Genomic DNA, 6746 nt, shown 5'->3' on the forward strand with positions numbered 1-6746 from the left:
GTATGATCTAGTTAGTTTTTAGTATATTTTTATTAGTTTTTAGTTAAAATTCACTTTTCTGGACTTTACTATGAGTTTGTGTGTTTTTCTGTGATTTCAGGTATTTTCTGGCTGAAATTGAGGGTCATGAGCAAAAATCTGATTCAGAGACTGAAAAGGACTGCAGATACTATTGGATTCTGACCTCCCTACACTCGAAGTGGATTTTCTGGAGCTACAGAAGCCCAATTGGCGCGCTCTCAATGGCGTTGGAAAGTAGACATCCTGGGCTTTCCAGCAATGTATAATAGTCCATACTTTGCCCGAGATTTGATGGCTCAAACCGGCGTGGCAAATCAGCCTCAGAAATTCCAGCGTTTAACGCTGGAACTGGCATAAAAATTGGAGTTAAACGCCCAAACTGGCATGAAAGCTGGCGTTTAACTCCAGAATTAGTCTCTACACATGAAAGCTTCAATGCTCAGCCCAAGCACACACTAAGTGGACCCAAGAGTGGATTTTTACGTCATTTACTCATTTCTATATACCCTAGGTTACTAGTTTACTATTAATAGGATCTTTTGACATTGTATCTGCACCTCATGACACTTTACACGTTTCTCATTGTACCTTTTACAGTATGAGTCTCTAAACCCCATGGTTGGGGGTAAGGAGCTCTGCTGTGTCTTGATGGACTAATGCAATTACTACTGTTTTTCATTCAATCATGCTTGCTTCCATTCTAAGATATCACTTGTTCTTAAATCAGATGAATGTGATGATCCGTGACAATCATCATCATTCTCAACTATGAACGTGTGCCTGACAACCACCTCCGTTCTACCTAAGAACCGACAGATGGATAGCCGTGCCGTGACAAGGTGCGTTGAACATTTCCACTGAGAGGATGGGAGGTAGCCACTGACAATGGTGAAACCCTTTCATACAGCTTGCCATGGAAGGAGCCTTGCGTGCTTGAAGAAGAAGACAGTAGGAAAGCAGAGATTCAGAAGATGGAGCATCTCCAAAACCTCAACCTGTTCCCCATTGCTGCAGAACAAGTACTTATTTCATGTTCTTTTACTTTTCACAATCAATCCTGATATTTCTGATATCCTGACTAAGATTTACAAGATAACCATAGCTTGCTTCAAGCCGACAATCTCTGTGGGATCGACCCTTACTCACGTAAGGTATTACTTGGACGACCCAGTGCACTTGCTGGTTAGTTGTGCGGAATTGAAAAAGTGTGATTGCAATTTCGTGCACCAAGAACGCAATAAATCTTGAAAAAAAGGGAAGGATCAACAATTAAGAAGTCTCAAACGATGCAATCAAGAGAGTGACCAAGGACTTGATAAAGGCCAGAAACCTAGTAAAGGAATGAACCTAAGTTGCTATGCACGAAACCTCATAAACCAAGAATTCTACTTCTATATTATCTTCTTGTTCTTTCATCCATTCTTCTTATGTTTTAATACTTGCTTAGGGACAAGCAAGCTTTAAGTTTGGTGTTGTGATGCCAGGGCATTTAGGCCAGTTTCACTAACCTTTCCTTTACTGTTTTAGGGTAGTTTCATGTATTTTCTTAGAGAATAAGGCAAGTTTTGGATGAAAATACAATCACACCTTGATTCAAGCAACTATTGTGAATTTTACATGATTTCATGAGGATTTTGCAAGAATTAAATGACAAATTGATGATGCATAATCTTATGACTTTGGCTAGAGCTTTGATGCACTTTATTTTCTTGATTTCAGGACAATGGAAGCAAGGAAGAACCACGTTAGTAGCCACGTTAACCTAGTTAACGTGATCATTAACGTGGAATGGGAATGAGCTTGCAACGTTAATAAGAAAAGTAATAACCAATAACGCATGCGAAGCCATCATAAGCCCACGTTAACTGCCACGTTAACTAGGTTAACATGGTAGTTAACGTGGAGACAAAGAGAGCTCCAACGTTAGTGGTAAACGTGAATACCACTAACGCTCCAAAAATTGGCAATGAGCCACATTAAGAGTCACGTTAACTTAGTTAACGTGAACTCTAACGTGGAAGAGAGGAACAATACCAACGTTAGTGACACTCACCTTTGTCACTAACGTTGAATCAAACTAGCATTGGCCACGTTAGTGGTCACGTTAAGACCACTAACGTGAAAGTTAACGTGGAGCTAAGATTGATGAGCCAATGTTAGTGACACTCACCTTTGTCACTAACATTGGAGATGGCATTCACTACCACGTTAGTGGCCACGTTAACTTAGTTAACGTGAGCTCTAACATGGAGAGTAGGGGCACTTGGAGCGTTAGTGACAAAGGTAAGTGTCACCAACGCTCTCGAAGATGAGGCATACCCATGTTAAGAGCCACGTTAGTTACACTAATGTGAACTCTAACGTAGGGACATGGGGTACAAGGCAATGTTATTGGGAAAGGTGAGTCCCAATAACGCTTGCGAAGGTTCATACGGCAACGTTAGTGGTCACGTTAGTGCCACTAACGTTGGAGTTAACGTGGGCTATATGGGGTTGGAACGTTAGTGAAAAAGGTGATTTCCACTAACGTTCTCGAACCCACAATTTCACTTAACGTTGACATTACTAACGCCCATGCCTAACTCACACTTTTCTGCAAGCTGAGTCCACTAAAGATTGTAACTGCTTCAACTCAAGATCTAAGGCCCACATCCAGGTCTTGGAGAACTCACTAGAAGATCAAGAAAAGTAGTATATATAGGAGTAGTTTTGAACTATAGAGAAGCTTGGCACTTTGGAGAACTACCCTCTGTATATTCACTTTTCTGTACTTTTAGCTAAGCATGTATTATTTTCTGCCATTTTCTATTTCTAGAGCTATGAACAACTAAACCCCTTTCATTAGGTTAGGGAGCTCTGTTGTAATCTGATGGATCAACTATAATTTTCATTCTTCTTCTTCTTTCTTCTCTTTTGATTTACTAGAAAGCTTTTGATCTTAATTCAATTGGTTAGTTGTCTTGAAAAAGAAACTCTCCATAATTGGATCTCCTCTGAGCCTTGGAAAAGGGATGAGGAGATCATCCTAGAAATACTTTCTCATGTTGGACCAAATTTTGGTCTGGGCGGATATAGTGACATGTAATCCTCCCAACACTTTGATTTGGAAATACATGTGGTATAATCAGTGACCACACTTCATCTCTTTCCATGAGCAATTAAATCAAGGAATTAGGCAATTGTTCAAGCTTAGAGAGATTGGGTTGCCAAGGAATTGGAACCCAATCACCTAAGATTGCCAAGGAGATCAATAGATACTTTGATTGAGGAAGAGATAAAAATGAATTTGATCCGGATAATACAACATCTCCTGAGCCCAGTGAATTCCCCATTTCTGATCTTACCCATTCTCTTTACTTTCTGCCATTTATTTCCATGCTCATTTCCCCAAATCCCCATTTAAGATTCTGCACTTTATTTTCTGCTATTTACTTTTCCGCCATTTAATTTTCTGTAATTCTCAAACTACATTCTGTTTAGCTCAACTAGCATACTCTTCCAACTAAAGTTGCTTGACCAATCAATCCCTGTGGGATTTGACCTCACTCTATTGTGAGTTTTTACTTGACGATAATTCGGTATACTTGCCGAAGGAAAATTTGTTGAGAGACAAGTTTTCATGCATTAAGAAGCAAAATTTTGTGAATCAAGTTTATGGCGCCGTTGCCGAGGATCGGTTTTGTATTGACAATTACTAAATTGAAGGATAACTAGATTGAGCACCTTATTTTTTTTCTTTTGATTAATTGAATTTCAATTCCAGCTGTTCATTTAATTTCTTCAAATTTTAGTTTTTTTTTCTTGAATTTTATCTTGCTGCTTTATTTTCCAACAAGCTAACTTACTAACTATTTGATAAATTGCTCTAACCAAGCTAACTATACTCTGTTTTAGTAGACTTTACACTTGCTGTTTCTTGTACTTGTTCATTGTATGACAGGTAGGAGAAGGGAAATTTCAACTTCCTTTGATAATGAACCGGAAAGAACGTTCCTAAGATTATGGAGGGAAGCAAGGGAAAAAGGGTTGTTGGTGCAGAAGAAGAGGAGGAATACTTTGATATAACCATGGAGGATGATATGGAAAACCATCATGAAGGAGACGTGAACAATCATGCCAGAAGAGGTGGAGCTAACCCTACTGAACAAGAGAGGAGAGTTCTTGGATCATACATTAATCCAAACCCAGAAAATTGTGGTAGCAGCATTTAGAGGCCAACTATCCATGCTAATAACTTTGAATTGAAGGAAGTGCACAAGAGGATCCAACTGAGCATCTCACTAAATTCCAAAGGATATGTGACACGGTTAAGTCTAATGGTGTTCATCCTGACACCTATAGATTGTTACTGTTTCCATTTTCTTTGAGGGATGATGAATGGATAATTTATACGCTTTTTAGCATTGTTTTTACATAGTTTTTAGTATGTTTTAGTTACTTTTTATTATATTTTTATTAGTTTTTATGCAAAAATTACATTTATGGACTTTACTATGAGTTTTTGTGTTTTTCTATAATTTTAGGTATTTTCTGGTTGAAATTGAGGGACCTGAGCAAAAGTTTGATTCAGAGGCTGAAAAAGGACTGCAGATGCTGTTGGATTCTGACCCTTCTGCACTCGAAGTGGATTTTCTGGAGCTAAAGAAGCCCAATTGGCGAGCTCTTAATTGCGTTGGAAAGTAGACATCTTGGGCGTTTTAGCAATATATAATAGTCTATATTTTGCCTGAGATTTGATGGTCCAAACTGACGTTCAAATGCCCACCAAAGACCCTTTTCTGGCGTAAAACGCCGGAACTGGCACCAGAGCTGGAGTTAAACGCCCAAACTAGCATCCAAGGTGGCGTTTAACTCCAAAAAAGGCCCATGCACGTGTAAAGCTCAATGCTCATCCCAAGCACACACCAAGTGGGCTCCGAAAGTGGATTTCTGCACTATCTGCACTTAGTTACTTATTTTCTGTAATCCCTAGTAACTAGTTTAGTATAAATAGCACTCTTTACTATTGTATTAGATTTTTTTGGAGAATTTTATGCGATTTCTTATTTTAGGGGAGGCTGGCCATTCGGCCATGCCTAGACCTTCTTCTCTTATGTATTTTCCAACGGTGGAGTTTCTACACCTCATAGATTAAGGTGCGGAGCTTTGTTATTCTTCATGAATTAATGCAAGTACTATTGTTTTTTCTTTCAATTCATGCTTACTTATTCTCCAACATATACTCTCATAGTTAATTCAGTTAAGTCAGAATGAAGGTGTGACCTGTTACTTGCTTAGCCAAGATCTGCGTGCCTGATAACCACAAGCGGTCTACATATTGTTCAACGTAGTCATTGGACGACAGCCGGAGTATAGTCTCTTGGGTCTCTAATCCACAGACTGAGTCCGTGTGGTTAGAACCTTCGTGGTATAGGCTAGAACCAATTGGCAGCATTCCTGAGATCCGGAAAGTCTAAACCTTGTCTGTGGTATTCCGAGTAGGATCTGGGAAGAGATGACTGTGACGAGCTTCAAACTCACGAATGTTGGGCGCAGTGACAGTATGCAAAAAGATAGAGAGATCCTATTCTGACACAAGTGGGAACCGACAGATGATTAGCTGTGTGGTAGCTGTGCCTGGTTTTTTTCATCCGAGATGAGAAATCTGACAGTTGATTAGCCGTACAGAAACCGTAGCTTGGACCATTTTCACTGAGAGGACGGATGGTAGCCATTGTCAACGGTGATCAACCAATATACAGCTTGCCATGGAAGGGAGCACACATTATTGGATGAAGACAATAGGAAAGCAGAGGTTCAGAACCAACAAAGCATCTCCAAACGCTTATCTGAAATTCCCACCAATGAATTACATAAGTATCTTTATTTTAATTTGCGATTTATTTATCTTTCAATTATCAAAACTCATAACCAATTGAATCCACCTAACTAAGATTTACAGGATGACCATAGCTTGCTTCAAATCGGAAATCTTCGTGGGATCGACCCTTACTCGCGTAAGGATTTATTACTTGGATGACCCAGTGCACTTGCTGGTTAGTTGTACCAGAGTTGTGAAATGTGTGATCACAATTCCGTGCACCAAGGGACAAAGCATTAAAATGGTTAGAATCATTTCCAAAGGAAAGCTTGACAACCTAGGAGGATGTGGTGAATAGATTTTTGACAAGGTTCTATCCTCCACAAAAGGTCAATAGGTTGAGAACTGAAGTGCAGACGTTCATACAGATAGATGGGGAGACCATTTATGAATCCTGGGAGAGATTCAAAGATTTGACAAGGAGATGCCCCCTGAAATGTTTAATGAGTGGGTGCAACTTCATATCTTCTATGAAGGGTTGAATCATGAATCAAAGAAGGTTGTAGACCATTCATCTAGAGGTTCACTTAACAAGAAGAAGACCATTAAAGAAGCCATCGATGTTATAGAGACAGTGGCTGACAATGAGTATTTTTATGCCTCAGATAGGAGCAACAACAGGGAATCTTGGAATTGAACCATATGGATGCAATCCTGGCCCAGAACAAGATGATCACCAAGCAATTGGCTGAATTGACCAAGCAAATGGAGAAGAATTAGGCTATAGCTATCCACACTCAACCATCACCTCAAGGAGAGTTGGAGACCGAAGAAGGAGTTAACTGTGAGGAAGTTAATTAACTTGGAAATTTATCTAGGCAAGCCAATGACCCTTACTCCAAAACCTATATCCTTGGTTGGAGGA

The 6746-nt window shown here is 39.6% G+C and overlaps 1 non-coding gene across 1 annotated transcript; it reads right to left on the minus strand.

The window, feature by feature from the left end:
- Positions 1-6216: 6216 nt before the first annotated feature.
- Positions 6217-6319, minus strand: LOC127745226 (small nucleolar RNA R71). Its single transcript, XR_008006423.1, has one exon. It is a non-coding gene; the product is annotated as a small nucleolar RNA R71 (small nucleolar RNA).
- Between the last annotated feature and the right edge of the window lie 427 nt (positions 6320-6746).

This window comes from Arachis duranensis, chromosome 2 (genome assembly GCF_000817695.3).
Source record: "Arachis duranensis cultivar V14167 chromosome 2, aradu.V14167.gnm2.J7QH, whole genome shotgun sequence".
NCBI lineage: Eukaryota > Viridiplantae > Streptophyta > Magnoliopsida > Fabales > Fabaceae > Arachis > Arachis duranensis.